This window comes from Dipodomys ordii, unplaced genomic scaffold, assembly GCF_000151885.1.
Source record: "Dipodomys ordii isolate 6190 unplaced genomic scaffold, Dord_2.0 Scaffold123, whole genome shotgun sequence".
Lineage (NCBI taxonomy): Eukaryota > Metazoa > Chordata > Mammalia > Rodentia > Heteromyidae > Dipodomys > Dipodomys ordii.
In genome coordinates, this window is record NW_012267339.1 from 2,250,557 (window position 1) to 2,269,623 (window position 19,067).

The following is a 19,067-nucleotide window of genomic DNA, read 5'->3' on the forward strand; positions in this document are numbered from 1 at the left end:
CCAGGCCCAGAGTTCAGGCCCCACGACCGGACCCAAAAAAAAAAATTCAATGTGAAGCATGACTTTGACTTGACAAAAAAATAATCATGGAGTAACCTAGAAAAGCATGTCTAAATCATAAGTTATTTGAAGTTCAGGCCAGAAGTATAGCATGTTGTCTAGTTTGCATTGTCAGTTTTCTACGAGAAGAAATAGAAACTGGGTGAGAGGGTGGTACTGGCCTTCATGTTGCTTATGGAAAATATCAACATGAAGATAAATAGAAGGAAAAAGGAATCCATCAGAGAGTGAGAAAGAAAGCCCTGAGAGAATGTACTGAAAGCAAAACAGAAATGGAAAATCAACATCCCTCAAGTAGTAAAATTCAAGTTTCATAATACCATGAGGAAATTAAGATAAGGATGGAGAATAATTCATTAGACAATAGGTCAAGGAGGGCTAACTGAAGACTTTACAAAGAGTAGTTGAAAAGAAATGGTAGTGATATAGCTTGTTGACAAAGAATTGAGCAATAAATAGATTAAAATGTACAATACAATACAGATAGGCAGTTAATATATGAGAGCAATTACCACAAAGGGATGTTGTACCACAAAAGAAAACAATTCTTGGTATGAATCAAGAACCCTTTATCATAGTCACACTATTAAAGCCATACTGTGAAGGAAGAAATGATACAGTGGAATGAAATCTTTAAAGATGGGGTAAGAAAGTATAGCTAGATCAACTTTGGACAGAAAGTGATGCCTCTTGCTCTACTAAACAGGAAGAAATGAAGAGGAGCTGATGCTTTTTAAAAGGAATTTGAAGATCTCTTTGGTGGATTCTGTTTTCCTTATATTTATTTTGTGCTTTTCCCTGTGTAACAGAAAATAGAGTGATTTTCAACAAGTGAGGAAAAACTGATAGAGTGATGGATTTGGATATTAAGGGTAAAGTCTGGAGACACCCTCTAAGGCCAAAATGAAAGCACAGTGACTAGGATATGATGGGGTTACTGGGCTCACTGAGGGTATAATACCTTAATGTGTGGTTGGACACTAGGCCTTAACAAAAAACATCAAGAATTACACATATTTACCAATCTCCCTTCTTGTGTGGTTGTCTCTATCCTTCTATGGGATCTGGGGGTAGGTTCAGTACAGTAGTGAGGCATGTAGAGATCACATGGTAGCAAGAAGATAATTGTGAAAGTGTAATGGAGTGATTTTTATGGAAACATAATGCAAGGATATAGCTTCTAATGTTAATCTATAAATAGCTTTTGATTAAGTTATACATTATACAAAAGAATGAGTTTGCACATAGTGTGGAAATTCAGTATCAGAGTCAAAATGAAAAGCCCATTGCTACAATTTGATCTGGAGTGTTCTTTAAAGGCTTGTGCCTTAAAGACTTGGTCTTCAGTCCATACTGCTCTTGGAAGGTGGAACCTTTAGAAGGTGGAACCTCCAGGAAGGAAGTTAGGTCATTGGAGGGTGGATCCTTAAAGGGGAAACTGGAGCTCTGTCCTCCTCTTTTGCTACTAGGCCATCTGGACAGCCTCCCTCACCAGGCATTCCTGCTATGACCTGCTTCCTTGCTGTGTGGTCCACAGGCAATGGGCTCGAGTGATTATGAACTGAAGCATCTGAAACCATGAACCAAACATACCTTTTCTTCTTATAAGTTGGTTATCTCAGCATTTTGCCAGTAACAGGAAGCCAGATAAAACACCTACCCCCTTGTTGGTTGATGCAGATCAACAAAATTGTTTTTTTTGGTTGATTTTCATCAACAAAATTTTACTTAAAATATAAAGGAACCACCTGTGTGCATTACTATATTGTTTAAGGAATGTTTAAGTGCTGCCTTAAACTAATGTTTATCTGCCCACCAGCACTCCCCCAAAACCTCCTCCTGGTGTGTTACTTTGGCTTCTTATAAAAACAGCCTAAATTCTTGAACTTGAAATGGTGATAACATATTTTCACTTTTCACATGTCGTGGGTTTTATTTAGCTCGGTTTGTCCATGGGAGAGGACAAAGTACCAGAGGGAATGCATAACTATGTGAAAATTTCTCTCTTGGTTTTCTTAGTTAACCTGTTGCTCATGATTCAAAAACATTTTATCGGAGTTAAAATAGTCAAAGTGTAAAACTTCACAACACAAGAAGCATGATGCTAAATTTAAACTGGGAATGGTCTTTATTATCAGAAAGATTCTGTTCGGTTTCCTTAGTAATAATTGAAAGTGACATGCCTTTGCCACGAGCTGACTTTTGCTTGTTGCTTTCCTTGCCAATAGCCACAGGGCTCTGCATGATCCTAACAGGAGGTGACACAAATTGTTAATTATGTTGATCATAAATTCTCCTGACCACCATTTTGAGGGTAGGAATGAAGGCGTAATATTTATTATAGCATTAGCTATTTGCAAAAGTGAATATTCGATTACTGATTTATAAAATAGTCTATTTATATTTATGCTTTGGTCACTTAGTCATTGTGTGTGTGTGTGTGTGTGTGTGTGTGTGTGTGCCTATCCTGAGGCTTGAATTCAGGGACTGGCAAGTCTCTGAGCTCTTTCTTTGTTCATGGCTTGTATTTTCCTCATTGAGCTATAGCTACACTTCTGGGTTTTTGGTGATTAATTGGAGATAAGGCTATTACAGACTCTCCCCCATCTCCCCCGCAAAAAAATTGGCTTCGAAACACAATCCTCAGATTTCAGCCTTCTAAGTAGTGATGTTTATAAATGCTTTTATAAGTGTATGTGCATATGGCTAATGGTATGTATGTTTGGGCTATATGTCCTAAAATAAATAAATCACATATCTGTGATTTTATTGATGTGGAATCTAAGATTCAAAGATATTGGAACCTATCGAATCCATATATTATTAAGTTGTAGGGTCAGAAATAACCCTAAACCCCATTAAACACACATCCAACTTCTCTCTTTTCTTCACTTTTTATCCTATTTCTTCTTGTTTTCTACCATTTCCTTCCCTCCTTCCTTCCTTCCTTCCTCTATCGTCTTCCTGTTTATCCCTCTCTGTCTCTGTCTCTGTCTCTCTCTCTCTCTCTGTCATCTATCATCAAACTTTCTATCATTTTATGCTACACTGAGAATGGAACCCAGGATCTTCCTCATGCCAGGGCAGGCGCTCTACCTCTGATCTATACTTCTAGTCCCTTTAACTACTCTTCTTAAATTGTTATTTTAAAAATCCAAGCACCAGTGGCTCATGCCTATAATCCTAGCTACTTGGGAGACTGAGATTTGAGGATCACAGTTTGAAGCTAGCTCAAGCAGAAAGTCCATGAGTCTGTTATCTTCAATAAACTACTCAGAAAAGTCAGAAATGGCACTGTGGCTCATGTTGTAGAGTGTTAGCTTTGAGTAAAAAAAAATCAGGGACAGCAGCCAGGCTCTGAGTTCAAGCCCCAGAACTGGCAACAAACAAACAAATAAATTCGCTTACAAGATGGAAGTTAGTTAAGGCAAGAAAACGTGTTTTAATTTCCCAAGCTACATATATTTGAATTTCATATTTCATGACATCAAAGCTTTGTTAACAATTGTTTGCACTGAAATATAGCAAAAATCTCTAAATATAAACATTTTAAAGATACAGTCCATGTTTGCCACCATTTTATAGATTCATTGATAAGTACTTTGACTTATTTATAGACTAATTTGCTTGTGTTACTTAGGTTTACTCTTCATTTATGACACATGCTCCAAAGTTAAAAGTGTTCATTTTTATCCAGACAATTTAACTGTTGGATTCAAGATGATCATATGCAGTTCTAACATCCTTCTTTAAGTGAAACTAATAAGGAGTTAGTCAATAGAGAAACATTCTTCAGTCCACCTCATTTATAACTGTCCTTTATTGAAATTTTGGGAATGCAGAAAAATTAGTTTTCTGAATGTTGAGGCTTAAGATATCCCTGTTAGAAACAATATATAAAATAGATGGATACTTTAATGTTTTGGCAAAGAAATAGCATTTTTGTTTCTGTTGTCAAATTAAGCATTCTCAAAACTCTGTGAAGATGTTACCTCTTCATTTGAGGTGAGAAAATTGAGAATTCAGGCAAGATCACATAGCAATATTGGAATTTGACTCTAAAGTCTGTGCTCTTGGGGACCAATTTATATGATCTGTCATGATTTAAAACAAACAAATAAACATTTGTTAGAAAGAATCAATGGTTGTCTCTTCAGTTCTATTCATTGGAAGTATTCTGGTTCACTTAGCACCCACCCCAGTCTACTAAGCTTTATTCACTAAAATTGTTTGTTTGTTAAGAAAGTTTCTGGAGGATACAATTTGGTGTCAAAATCATGCTGTTCTAGAATTAGGATTAGGCGATAGGAAGAGGATTGTCAGCAAATTGTGTTAAAGTTATGTATTGATCATATTTTCTTTGTTTCTTTCTTTTAATTAATTAATTAATTGAGCCCTTCAGCATTGAGCCACAGGACCACTTCTGATTTTCTGGTGGTTAATTGGAGATAAGAGTCTCCTGGACTTTCCTGCCTGGGCTGGCTTTTGACTGTGATCTTCAGATATCAGCCTCCTGAGTAGCTAGGATTACAGGAGTGAACCACCTGCACTGGCCTTTTATTGGTTCTTACCTGTTGACTACTAGAGAGGGACAGGTTGTAAAAGGAATAATACAGATGACTGAGATCTGGCAAATTCTTCTGACCAGAAGCAATTGAATTATAATTTCATTTGTTCCCCAAACCCACTTAGCCCCAAAAGAATTCCCTACTCAATTTTTTCACTCTGTTATTTCTTAGGTTAATAAAAATCGCAAAGTAAAAACATTCCAAGAGGCTGAGTAGAGCTTCAGTTTGGCTTGGCAGAAAATCAAAGCATAGTCCCTTGGTTGTCTCTGCCTGGCTTAACTTCTCTTCTCATATGAACAATTTGGCATTGAATATTGGTTTTCCTATGGTAAGTTTTGTCTTGATAGGGAGATAGAAGCTGAGTTCTTTCTTGTATCTCTTAATGTTTATCTTTATATGTCTGTCTGTCCATATTATCCACTGCCAAACATCTTATCAAATGTACATGGCCTTCACATTTCTGTACAAAAAAAAAGGCAATAATATCTCTCTGCGCTCTGAGCACAGCTTTTTAACTCCATTTGTTTTCATTTGAAATAAGAACTTTCCGCAGAAAACTACTAACTTACCAGCCTCTGTTTTATCCTGTATAGAAAATAAAGAATAAAAAAATCCTCATTGCAATATGTATAGACTAGAAGTCAGGGCAGACATAGCATGCTGACCTGAACACTGAACGAGATTGAACACTATCTCAGTCAGTGTAAATTACCCAGTTATGCCAGATTACTATGAAGAATGTGAGGATAATCCATTATTTTATCAGTTCAATATACTTGCACTCCCATAGTGTCTAATTTCAGGCCCACAAAGTGATCTTAGAGTTGGAAATTTTATTTTTAATATGTATTTTCCTTATCTGTGAATAATATATTATCCATATGAATACAAATTAGAATTGCTTATCTAGAACAATGTTAATAGTTTGTATAAGGTATACCAGTTTTCTTGTATCTGTGTCTGAAGACAAATGTGTTCCTTTTACCTGCCATCTTCTCAGCCACCATGGTCACTGTGAGGCCAAAATATTCTATGAAGATGGACATGAAATTCAACTAATTTTCTCTCTTTATAAGCTCAAGATACCACAGAAAGTAATACCAAATATAAATGTGAAATTGTCACTCATTTTCATTAGTGAAAAACTCTATCACAGGTGTGTGAATTATGCCTTAATTTAGAAAAGCAAGAACCCATACTTTCAAGTTGTGGGTCTCCAAAGAGTTTAACCATAATCTTCCCAAACTGAAATTTCCCATAGTAGTATAAGAACTTCTAGGGTGATAACACATCAAGAAATTTTATAATAGAAACTGAGTCTCTTTTTAAAATGATGGTTTAATTTTTCATGTCAAGTTGACAAATTAGATAGAAAATATATCATTGCTTATCAAAATGGTGTTCGTTGGCTGGGTAAATACATTTTTGTAGGAAAATAAAAGCTCACTATGACACTGAAGAGAATTTTCTAAAAGGTTAATGCTATTTAATATTGATATACTTCTCTAATTACAAATAAACTATAAATTTGCATTTATTTTCTCATTGGTATTCAAAGGAAAATAGTAAGGAAAATAATTCTACATCTAGCCTATTTTTATTTCTATTGATTTAATATAGAAGGATCATTTTTAATTGATGGTAGAATAAGATTACTTGTAATACATCCCTAAAGCAAATGGATCATTTTGATTCAGACTTTTAATATTATGTCCATTCCTTAAAACCAAACTAAGCTTCTTACTGGTAAAGAGCCACAAGCTCCCTCACAAATTTACTGTTTCACCTTGCCTAAGTTTGTGTAAACATCTCCATGCGTTAGTGTCCTTACCTGTGAGTAGATATAATGTTGCTTCATTTGTTAATCACTTATTATAACAAATGCTTGACACAATCAACTTTATTTTTTTGTGATCATGGGGCACTATCCCTGAGCTATTTCACTCAAGACTAGAGCTCAAGCACTTTGAGCCACAGCACCACTTACCACAATCAACTTTTAAAAAGATTTATTTTTATTTTATTTATTTTATGCATTTGGATGTGTGGCAAGATAATATTTCAGGATGGAAATGTGTCTAAGCAAAGTTGTTTATTTCAGGAAACAAAAAACAAAGAGACCAGGTTTCCACAATGCCCTATAAGGACATAGATTTAGTGACCTGAAGCTTCCATGGAGGTTCATATCTTAAAAGTTGTGCAACATACCAGGTGCCATTCTGGAGCCCAATTATTTACTATATACATCCTTGAAGGATACTTAAGATCTAAATTATACCATGATTTTTTTAATGTAAATTAATTCTTACAATGTACTGACAGTGGTACTTGACACTGTATGGAATTCCTAAACTATCTTTACTCACACCTTTGAAAGTGAAAAGCAAAATGACAAGAGAAAAACATGAAAATTTATTTAATGTAATTTCAGGTGGCATGGAACTTTCATAGGAAATGAAGACCTGAAATTAAACTTCAGCGATTTGTATAATAGATTTGCTAAAGGATGAAGAGGTCTGGAGAAATATGACAAAATGAAGAAGATAGACACTAAATGTAAAAAAAAAAAAAGCAAGAAAACTTTGCAAGGTCTGTTTGTTTCCATCTCTCTTTGTGTTCTTTCATGTTCAGAAATAAGGATGTTTCTTTCTAGTAATGAAGGGAGGGATCTTCTGGCTCATTTCAAGGGAAGATCAAAGAATTATTGCTGAGATTTGAGCTACTTTAGGCTACAAGGATGGACAGATCTTATTCATACTATTTTCTCAAGTTCTATAAGCTCAGAACCTTCATATGCAAGCTGCCATATTTGCAGACTAACATATCCTACATTCTAGTAATACACAGCAAGTCTGTCATTAAATATGAGTCACAGAGTACAGTGGCTTTCCTTTACTATGAACAGCTTGTACCTGGCTTCAACTTCTCTATCAACACCATTTTCCTAGAGTTCACAGTGATAATCTATATAAGATTTCACTTTGACTCCGTTTTGCCCAACCAATCTACTCTGCCTGTTCCACTGTCACAGATTTCAGTCCTACCCATCAGCCTCTATTTCTGTGCAAGGCGTAATACAAGCATCAGCTCAGCACTCTCTCCTGTGCAGCCTTCAATAAGTCTTTCAGTCGTTATAACGGTGATCACTAGTGGTTTTGGTGGCTTAAGCTGAAACTTAACATTGCACAATCTGGAGGCCAGAAAAGTGAATTCAAGGTATATGGATTAGAGGTACTAGGGGAGTGATTCCTTACTCTTTCTGATCATTTTTGGCAGTCCTTAGTTTGTGCAGGGGATAGGTGCAGCATTTCTCCTACTTTATTTGGAAGCATTAAAATTATTTTAATTTGTGTAATTGCATTTTTAAATTACTAAGATAATAAATATGCATTCATTATGTATACTATTATGTGCTATATTAAAATTAATTTTATTTTGTATTCCACATGCCTTCCTCAAATATTATTTCTCAAATATTAGCCTTTCTTTAGTTATTTGCTTTTTTATTTTTGCTTGATGCCAAATCTTTTAATTACTAAATTCCTCTGAAGCAGATTTAATTTTCCTTCTTTTTTGTAAATAGTTAATAATGAGCACAGAGAAGTTAAGTACCATTTTTTTTCATACTGAAACTCTGTAATGGAAGTAAATATCCAAACTCCAGCACCTAAACTTCAAATGGTTTCATATGTCTGTGCCATTGGACTGGGCATTTTCTCCACTTTTAAGGTGAAAATCTCCAATCCCTATTGGTCTTACTTCCACTTTTACCTGTAAAATTCTCACTGCTTTTTACTTGAGATATTTATGATTGAATTGAAAACTCACTCTTTTAATCCAGGATAATCTCTCTAGATCAAAATATTAATTTAATCATATCTACAAAGTCTCTTTCTCCACATAAGGAAAAACACAAATTAATGTATGGGATTAGTACTTGATACCAATTGGTAAACATTATTCAGATTTTTTTTATTAACCAATTTGTTATTTTTTTAATTGCATCAGTTTTTTTTCTTTTTGAAGGGTGAGTCTTATTAAGTAGCATGATTGGCTTCAAACTCTCAAATTCTGCCATAGAATGCTGGGATGACAGATGTGCATGCCAAATCTGGCTTCAATTGCATTTTTTAGAGTACACATGTGTACATATATACATATGTGTATATATACATATGTGTATATATACATACATGTAACATTTGTCACTTATTAATTGAAAAGAAAATTATGTCTCTCCTTTTTGTGCCAGTCCTGAGGCTTGAACTCAGGTCCTGGACACTGTCTCTGAGCTTCTTTTGCTCAAGGTTAGAGTTCTACCACTTGAGCCACAGCACCATTTCCAGCTTTTTCTGCATATGTGGTACCGAGGAATCAAATCCAGGGCTTCATACATGCTAGGCAAGCACTCTATCACTAAGCCACATTCCCAGCCTTCCTTTATTTTTTAATCCATTGTAGTTATTAATTCAGAGAATTAATTGGCTAGCTCTCTATCATTTGTTCAATTAAATTGAACTATTTTACCACTAAACTATTATTTATGGGTGCTTATTATTGAATATATCAAGATTTGTCATCTGAACTCTAGTGTCTCATGCCATAAATCTACTTACTCAGGAGGCTGAGATCTGAGAATCATAGTTCAAAGCCAGATCTAACAAGAAAGTATATGAGAATTTTATCTCCAATTAATCACCAAAAGGCTTGAAGTGGAGGTGTAGCTCAAGTTGTAGTGCACTAAGCTTGAGCAAAACAGCACATTGACAATGCTCAGGATCTTAGTTCAAGCCCCAGGATGCTCACCCCCCCCAAAAAAAATTCTATCTGTATGTCTATATTAAGTCTATAGACTTCTTATTTTCTAAGCCTATCATTGGAGTTACCAAAACATAATGAGAGCTTGTAACCTCTGGAAACATATAAAAGAGTGCTAAATATGCAAAAAGAAAACTCTACACAGGTGTTTCTGTTGGGGATCAAGTGCTATTGCTCCTAATATTGCTTCTATAATGGAGATTATATCTAATTTGTATATTTATGATTACTAACCACTATACCCTGATTTTACTATGAATTATATAGCTAGAATTTATTGTTAATCTTAAATGGATGAATTAATTTTAAATGTACAATTAGCATTTAAAATGTTAGTGGCTACAATTCTAGCATTTTTCAGACATTATGAGAATAAAAGCCTCTGAAACTTTCTTTTCTTCTAAAAATATAATTATTTTGGTCTACATTTTATTATTCTTTACTGAGATGATAAGCGAGCATATTTTATGTCTTGGATAAGCTTGTTGATTCTCCTCTTTAAAGAATAATTATCCTGTCAAAGGAGAGTAGGGTACTTTTGCAGGTTCTGCACTACTTGCTGTAGCTACCCTCAAGTGCAGACCCAAGTGGAATGAAATAAATGTTGTCTCTTTCATCACAATTCTCTAGGAATCAATGTAATGGGCAAAAGGAGCAGCAGTCATTTCTTTTGTGATGAACCCTATACAATTCTTTTCCCTTTGAGTGGGAAAGGAATCTGAGTTCAGTTCAGTTTAGCTGCCTGGTCATGGGAATGCTGGTTTACTTATATTTATATTTTCATATATGATCCATTTTTCTCCCCATACTTTATTCTCAAAAGTATATTAAGTATATTAAGTAAGGTTGGCTTATTCTCAACCTTTGTAGAATTATTATATACTGATTTTTACTTTATATTGTACTTCTTTCCCTTTTTCTTACAAAGATTGCTTTGTTTGCCAATGCTATGAAGTTCACACACAAGTCTAAATAATGACAGAAACAATGATCATTTTAGGGCTTTCTCATATATTATTGTACAAAATAATAAGTTTCATCTTGATATTTTTATATATGTATTTCATATACTTTGGTCATATTCATCTCTCTTACCTTCTTTTTCTTCCCTTATCTGGATTCCCATCTAAAGAGCACATTCTGTCTGGAGCATTTTTAAATATTTAAAAAACCATTGAAATATAGGATAAAATTTTGTATCACTTCATCCCTGAAAATAATTTATATTTATGGACATATCCTACCTGCCCAAGAATACCATAAGTATTTCTGTACACTGTTGGATGCAATAGTTTTCCTTATGAGAATACTGAGGCTCAGAGAATTTCACTGACATTTTTAAGATCATACAGCTAGGACATAACAAAATTGGAAAAAAATTCCTATTATTTATTTCATTTGACACTTTTTATACAGGTGTGTACAGAAAAAAAAATGCTACCCCTTCCTTCTCAGAGCTTATAACAGTAGAGCGAGAAACTTTAGTTAGATAGTCACAGATAATTTGCAGTTAGATTAGTCTGATTGTCACACAAATGCAGTTTCATTTACAGTACATGCTGTGAAGGAAGGAACTTGACAACCTGTTTCATGGAGGGCATGTCCACTTAGGGAAAGGTTGCAGGAGGCTGTTTTATGAAAGGTTCAGAGGGATTTGCTTTGAGGGAGTATACAAGGTACTCAAGGCAATGGATTCAATGGACTGAATTATGTCTTCATAGGCTGGTGTATTGAAGACCTAGAAACCAGTGTTATGCTATTGATCTTTGAGACATAATTGGCTTTTTACTTTATGAGATGGAATCCTTATGATAAGATTACATGTAAGAGGAGACTACAGAACTTTCTTCTCTCTCATACAATAACTATGTGTGGTATCTTATTTAATAGTCAATAATTTCCTGTCCAGCTGCACTTCCAACACTCAATTTGACTCTATCATTTACATACTAACTTGGATAATGTCCTTAGTTAAAGTTCCTTTTTTTATTGTGAGAATATACAGAGGGATTACAATTACATGAGCAAGGTAACGAGTACATTTCTTATCAAGCATTGTTGGTTCCTCGTTGTTTCCCCTCCCATCCCTTTCCATACTCCCCCCCACACCTCATCCTCCCCCCACCTCCCACCAAAGTTGTAAAGTTCGTTTTTCGACATAACGACTTATACATCTCATTGTTGCAATGGGTCCACCTGTATCCCTAGTTAAACGATTTTTTCCCCCTTCCCCTCCACAAATTATACCAACATCAAATACAGTGAAAGTATGGGTTATACTGTGGGGGAGGGGCATACAAAGCAAACAGAAATCATCTGATAGTACTTCTTTGCCTTTATGATGTAAAGATAACAAGACATATATATATATATATATATGAGAGTCTCTTTATTTCCTGACTCTTGCCTATCTCTATGTTTTCATTTTCTTTTTCTGCCCACAATTGTATGGTATTCCTATCTTCTTGAATTATATGTTTGATGTGTAGTAGAAATTCAGTGGGGAACCAACAAAGCAAAAGAGAGTGATAATAATGTTAAAGACTGAAAATTATATGATAATTCTATGAAACTCTTCATAAAAAATGATGCTTTATTATAGAAATAAAGCTGGGAGTAGGAGAGTAAGATATTAGTTATATGGAAAATGAGCATTAGATTAAATGAGAGACAAATGCTCTTAAGTGGGACCAAGCCATCTCAAACAGGTGATGAGTAGTGAAATGGTAGTGCAACTGGCTCACAATGGCCTATAGGTCACAATCAAGGCTCTGTATTTTACATGTACAATGCCAGAAGTTATTAGCAGAGAAGAGGAGGGACATTATTTGTTTTTATGTATAATAAAGATGATTTGCTTTATATATAATAAGGACAATAGTACACTGAATTACAGGCTGAATAAAAATTAAAGGCACCCCAAGGATAGGACAGAGAGATCAAAAAGACTTGTACAATAAGCTAGGTGAAGTAAAATATTTACTGCACCAATGAGATAGCAGAAGTAAAAAAAATAATAAAATCCAGGATATATTTTTTATTGTGGAGACAAAAGGGTTTGTTGATCACATATTAGGTGGAAGTACAGGAGTCAAGGGTTACTGTCAGGTTATTGGCCTGGGCAGTTGGACATTGTATTGTAATTAGCCGAGACAGGAAGATTGTAAGAGTTGGGGGGCACTTGTAGGGAATAGAAGAAAACAAATGTGAACAAGGAAATCTCAAGTGTTTGTTCACCAAAAGGAAAGGTAGAGAGAGTGAGTGAGATAAAAAAAATCTGACTTCAGTAAAGACCAACTTGTACACACATATTTGGTGGTAATCATTATGTAGATTATATTCAAGGAAATGAGACTAGCTAAGTATGGAGCAGGAGTATATAGAATTGAAAATGGCTTGAGTAAGTTTAGGAGAATGCTCAGATTTTGAGGTTGGAGGAATGAAGAATAACTAACAAAGGAGCATATGTACATATGACCATACAAGGCGATTCTAAGCGAAATGAACCCCAAGATAGGGACACAGAGGTTTTATCTTTCTTGCTGTTGTTTTTAATGTATTTATAATGAACTATGTGATTATTTTTTGTTTCTTTTGTATGTTCTTCCCCCATGGTATAGCTCCTGTTTTCACTGTATTTGATTCTGGTGCCCTGAATCTTGTATATACATTTTTCTAGTTTGGGGAGTGGAAGGGAAATAACAAAACGCTGAAATAAGGATACAGGTTGACCCATTGTAACAATGAGATGTACAAGACACTATGTAGAAAACCAACTTTACAGCTTTGGGGATAGGGGGAGGAGTTGGGGAAGGGAGAGAGAGAGGGATGGTAGGGGAAAAACAGAGGAGAAGGCAACAATGCTGGATAGGAAATGTACTCATTACCTCGCTCATATAACTGTAACCCCTCTGTACAGTATTTTTTATAATAAAAACATATTAAAAACAAGTTAGAATGTGTTTGTGACTTTAACTAAGCATTCACTATCCCACAATACTGTGAAATTATGTAATCAATCACAATAAAGAATTTGCAGGGGCTGGGAAGGTGGTTCAGTGGTAGAGCACTTGCCTTTCCTGCATGAGGCCCTGGGTTCGATTCCTCAGCACCACATAAGCAAAAAGAAAAAAGCTGGAAGTGGCGCTGTGGCTCAAGTGGTAGAGTGCTAGCCTTGAGCTGAAGAGCTGAGGGACAGCACCCAGGTCCAGAGTTCAGGCCCCATGACCGGTCCCCGCCCCCAAAAAAAAGAATTTGCAAAAAAAAAAAAGAAAAACAAAAGAAATGATAAGGTAGAAAGGAGGTTATATTAGTTTCCATAGGAAAATAAATGACATATTCAAACTAAGAAAAAGATCACTTAACAGTGTAAACTAGAGCTGAGAAATCATACTTGCAAGAGTGGTAAAATATCCTGGGATTACCAGTGAGATATCACCCTTAATCTGGAAGGACAAGATAAAGTAGGGGGAAACCTAAAGAAAGTAGATATAAATAACAGATCCTCTGATAGAATTCCTAGCAACCCACTATTACTGAGTACGGATTCTTGGAATAGATATTCAACTTAAACTGCTATCTATTTTCTAAAATTATTTCCATTAGCCAACCTATCAGAAAACTGGTAGGCAAGAAGATTGTTGATCCATTTGGTATAGTGTACAGAGCCGAGTGATGAGCTATACAATACAAGGATGTTAATGTTAGGATAACTTTCTATGGATTGAGTTGTATTCCTCCAACAATTATATACTGACATTCTAATCACTAATACACCAGAGAGTGAAACTTTTTAAAGGCAAACAAGAGATCAGTAGGTTAGATCTAGATCAATATAATGAATATCTTTGTAAAGGATGAAATGTACACACAGATATGAAGAGAGGGAAGGTGATGTGAGACAGAGGATGGAGGTGACCATCTCTAGACCAAGGGCTCTTGATCTTAAGAAGCAACTAACTTTGCTATCACCATGTTGCTGGACTTCCAGCCTTCAGAAATGAGGAAAATAAAATCCACTGTTTTAGCTTTATTGTGGTGGGCCTAGCATACTAATCCAGTTTAAAGATGAACTTGTTTGTCATTTGCTATTAGTAATTGGTTATTAGTAATTAAAAGGATACAGGTATGACCTCCAGAGTGGGGGACAATTTGCAGAAAAAGTGAAGATGGAAAACTAGAAAGGTGCTCAGGGCCTATGGCTCATTCTTAAAATCCTACCTATTCAGGAGGCTGGCCTGAAAGATTTTAATTTGAAGCCAACCCAAGCATAAAACTGTTAGACTATAAACAAGCAGATAAACGATGGACAATAACCCAGCAAAATGCTGGGCTGAAGATATAAAGCTCCAGTTGTAAGCAAACAAGCTGAGCAAGAGCACAAGTCCCTGAATTCTATCCCCAATATCAGAAGAAAGAGACAGAGAGAGAGGGAGGGAGACAGAGAGAGAGAGAGAGAGAGAGAGAGAGACAGAGAGAAAGAGAAAGAGGGAGGAGAAAGAAAGACAGAGAGAGAGAAGGGAGAGAAAGAGAGAGAGACAAAAAATAGGAAAAAAACAAGTTATAGGGACAGAGATGGAAAGAAAGAGGAAGAGAGAGAGATAGAAATGGAGAAATAGAGAAAGAGAGAGACAGAGAGATAGAGAGATAGAGAAAGAAAATGACAGTGATAAACTGGGAAGGTCCTTAGAAGGGTGTTCTAATAATACAGATTGTGAAGCATGGAGAATTATTATGACCTTGGTGGCAATAGGGATGCTGCCAGTCATCCAGAAATTAAATCTAAGACTGAGGGAGGAGCTTTGAGAGACTTTGGGAATATGAGAACTCAATGACCTTCTAGAAACAGAGGATAATACTAAAAAGATGTGGTGGGACTCTACTTTGATTACATGTGATTTAAAACTGGGGAATTTATAGTAGAAAATAAAGAATGGTTTGAAAGGTAGAGTAAAGAATGAGGAACCTTTATTTAGAAAGAAGAAAAACAGTTATTATTAAAAATAGCACAGACTACCAAAAATCCTATGTTTGTATATACATTAACCTGAATTGGGAAAAGGAATTGGAACAACAAAATGGTAAAACGAAGGGCAAAAGGTGAACCAATGCAACAACAATACTCACAAGACAATATGATGGAAACGAACTGTAAAACTTAGAGGGATTTGGGGGAAGGGAATGTGGGAGTAAAAACAAGGGAGGGGGTAACAATGTTCGACAAGAAATATACTCATTACCTTATGTATATAACTGCAACCCCTCTGTACATCACCTTGACAATAACACAAATTTAAAAATACCACAGAAGAAACAGCTGAACTATTCATTAATAAAACTAACCCTCAATAAGTACCTGATAAGTGGACACTTAGTATATATCTATGAAAAATGCAAGTGATACAGAGGAAATGGTACCCTAATATATTGTTGATGGGAATGTAAACTTGTTCAACCACTCTGGAAGGCAGTATGGATATTCTTCAAAAACAGTAAACATAGAACTACCCTCTGATCCAGTTATACCACTCTTGGGCATTTATCCAAAAACCTACAAACTCAGGTGCAATAAAGCTAACTACACATTCATGTTCATTATGGCACTATTCTTCATGGCACTATTCATCATCCTCAAGGTATAAAAACAGTCAAGATGTCCTTCAAGCGCCAAATGGATCAGGAGACTTTTACTCATCCATTAGGAAGAATGATACTATATCATTTGCCAAAAAAAAAAAAAAAATGGAAGGACTTGGAAAGAGAAAAAGGCCCAAAGAGAAAAAGGACAAATATTCTCTTTCATATATGGAAGCTAGAACTAATGTATAAATGTACAAGTAAAGACTTTGGGTCTATATGAAAGTATACACAGGTATATTAGCCAAAATATGGTATTTTTAGGCAAGAATTTAAATATTATAATTCCTTAGACTAATCCATGATCCAACAAGATGATTACTAGGAAATATATACTCAAAAGGAGGGCAGTGGGTTCAAGGTGAGGTGGGGAATTGAATGAAATGAGGACCAAAGGTGGGAGAGAATATGCTCACAAAATTTAATGCATAACCTAAAACATTAAGAAAATTGAGGGCAAGGGTGGGACTGGAAGTGTTGGGAACATGGCAAAAGGGGTGATATCCATTAATCAAAATGCATTGCATTTACACACTGATTTGTTGAATGTTTTTAATTTTTTTTATTAAATATATATTTTTATTGTAAAGATACTGTACAGAGGGGTTACAGTTACATGAGCAAGGTAATGATTACATTTCCTATCAAGCATTGTTACCCCCTCCTTTATTTTCCCCAATCATCCCTTTCCTCCTCACCTCCCCAACTCCTACCCCCCTCCCCCTGCAAAGTTGTAAAGTTTGTTTTCAACATAGTGTCTTGTACATCTCATTGTTTCAATGGATCATCCTGTATCCTTATTTCAGAATTTTGTTAGTTTCCTTCCCTTCCCCATATTAAAAAATTGTATATACAAGATGCAGGACACAGGAATCAAATACAGTGACAACAGGGGTTGTGGGGAAAGAACATACAAAGAAACAAAATCACATAGTACATTATAAGTACATTAAAAAGAACAACAAGAAAGAAAAAAATACACTTGCTTTCTTACCTTGGGTTCATTTCGCTTAGCATCGTGTTATAAGGTCATATGCACATAACTTTTGACTTCTTCTGCTTGTCCTAGGCATATACTAGTTATTGTAGATAAAGGAAATCATGGGACCTATGTTTCTTTGAGTCTGGTTTACTTAATGTATTTTTTTCCAAGTCTTTCCACAACTCCTTTGTACAACTATTTAAAGCTAATAATCTAAAAATAATACAAAGAAAAAAACCTCCTGCATTGTTGGGAACATCACTTAATAGAAAAAAAATAAATACAAATTATATGAGTTCCTAACACGTAAGTATCACTAACTGTAAAAAGTAGTTTAGGAAAATGAATTGATCTAGAAGACATTAAAAGACATGAAAAACAATAATTATGTTTAAAGATTGAATTGCAAGCAATAACTAAGAACATTATTAGACAGAGGAGGGGTCTAGGGTAAAGACTTTCATATGGGTCACAATATCCTTGGAGTTGGGTGAAGCTTGACCTTGACGGGGCAGAGTAGATCTTTAGTCAAGAGAGAGGAGGAAAAGGCCATCTGCAGAGTCCCAACGACACTGTGGAAGTAATTCTAATAAACCTTCCTCCAAATCTCATGACACAACTCTCCAAAAGGTGTTATGCTGTGCTGACAAGATCTCTGATCTTTGTTTTCTTCTTTTCTCTGCTATTTTTTCCCTAGACTGTTTCTGTATTCCTGTACCAGGATCTTCCTCTCAGCCAGGTTCCTGTCTCTCTACCCAGATTTTTTTCATTGCCTTCACATATCCAGTCTATTATGTTAATGATTGGACTTACATTTCATCTCTTCCTTAAAAGACATCAGTGTTAACCTATATTTTTAGGCATATCAGATGACATATGTCTTCTCAAGGGAAGTCATTGCTTTTACTTAAAACCAGTTTGCTCTTCTTTATCAAAATGTTCTTGACTTTGCCATTGAAATTGGACTAGGCTTATACACATACACACTTAAATTCCTTAAGAAACAAAGCATTAGGTTGACTAGTAGCCACAGAGTCCATTCAGAATCATTTGAAATATACACCGAAGAAGATCATTGTTTGTCCAAGCCAAAGACTTCCATGAACATCCTGAGGGCAGGATGACTGGTCATGCAAGAGCAAGAGGACTTAAACATGTTCTCTTCTTTCCCTTTCCATAAATTGCCAGCTACCAACCCATTGAAGGGCAGATTTGAGTCTTACTTTCTATTTCCTTGACCCTGTTCCCTGAAAAAAAGCAAGCCTACTGTCATAGTGTGAGTTTCCATGTATTATCTGCAAGGAGCCCTGGCTTAATATCTTCAACTATTTAGTCAATCCAAGCTCAAAGCCATGCTACCTCTTAACTTGCTCCATTTTCTAATTAAACTCCAGTTTTTACTTTACCTAATTTCCTTTTGAATTTTTCTATTTAAATTTACTGAGACACTTTAGACAAAGCTCCAATGAGCTTTCATGCAAACATAGTGCAGAGGGAACCTTCACAAAAGCAAGTGGGTTCTTCAAATACAACACAGTAATTGCTTTGTCGAATTAGGCACCCAAGAATAAAAGTATAGTTACTTAAGATTATTCATTCAAAGCAAGATAGTAAATATTTTTAACAATAGCAATAAAGACAATATTTTTTCCTGGAAAATTCATTGTTTGATAAATAAAAGGACAATAATTATATAATTTTGAAATCCAATATTGACCTAGCATTTAATTCCTTGTTCATGAATTCCTTGTTTCTATGAACTGACTTCTTTAGAAATTGACCTTCTCATGATAACATCAGATCAAGATTTAGAGTTCAGAGAAATAAATTGAGAAATGGCTAGAAACAGGATGGTTTATAGTTTAACCAACTGTTTAGAAATACCATCTTTTCTAAAATTACTGTTTTAATCTAATGCATTATGAAGATTAAGTGAGAGCAGCATTCATGTTGATCCTCATCCAAGAAGAACTGTGCAAACACTTTCCAAGGGTTCTGTGCAA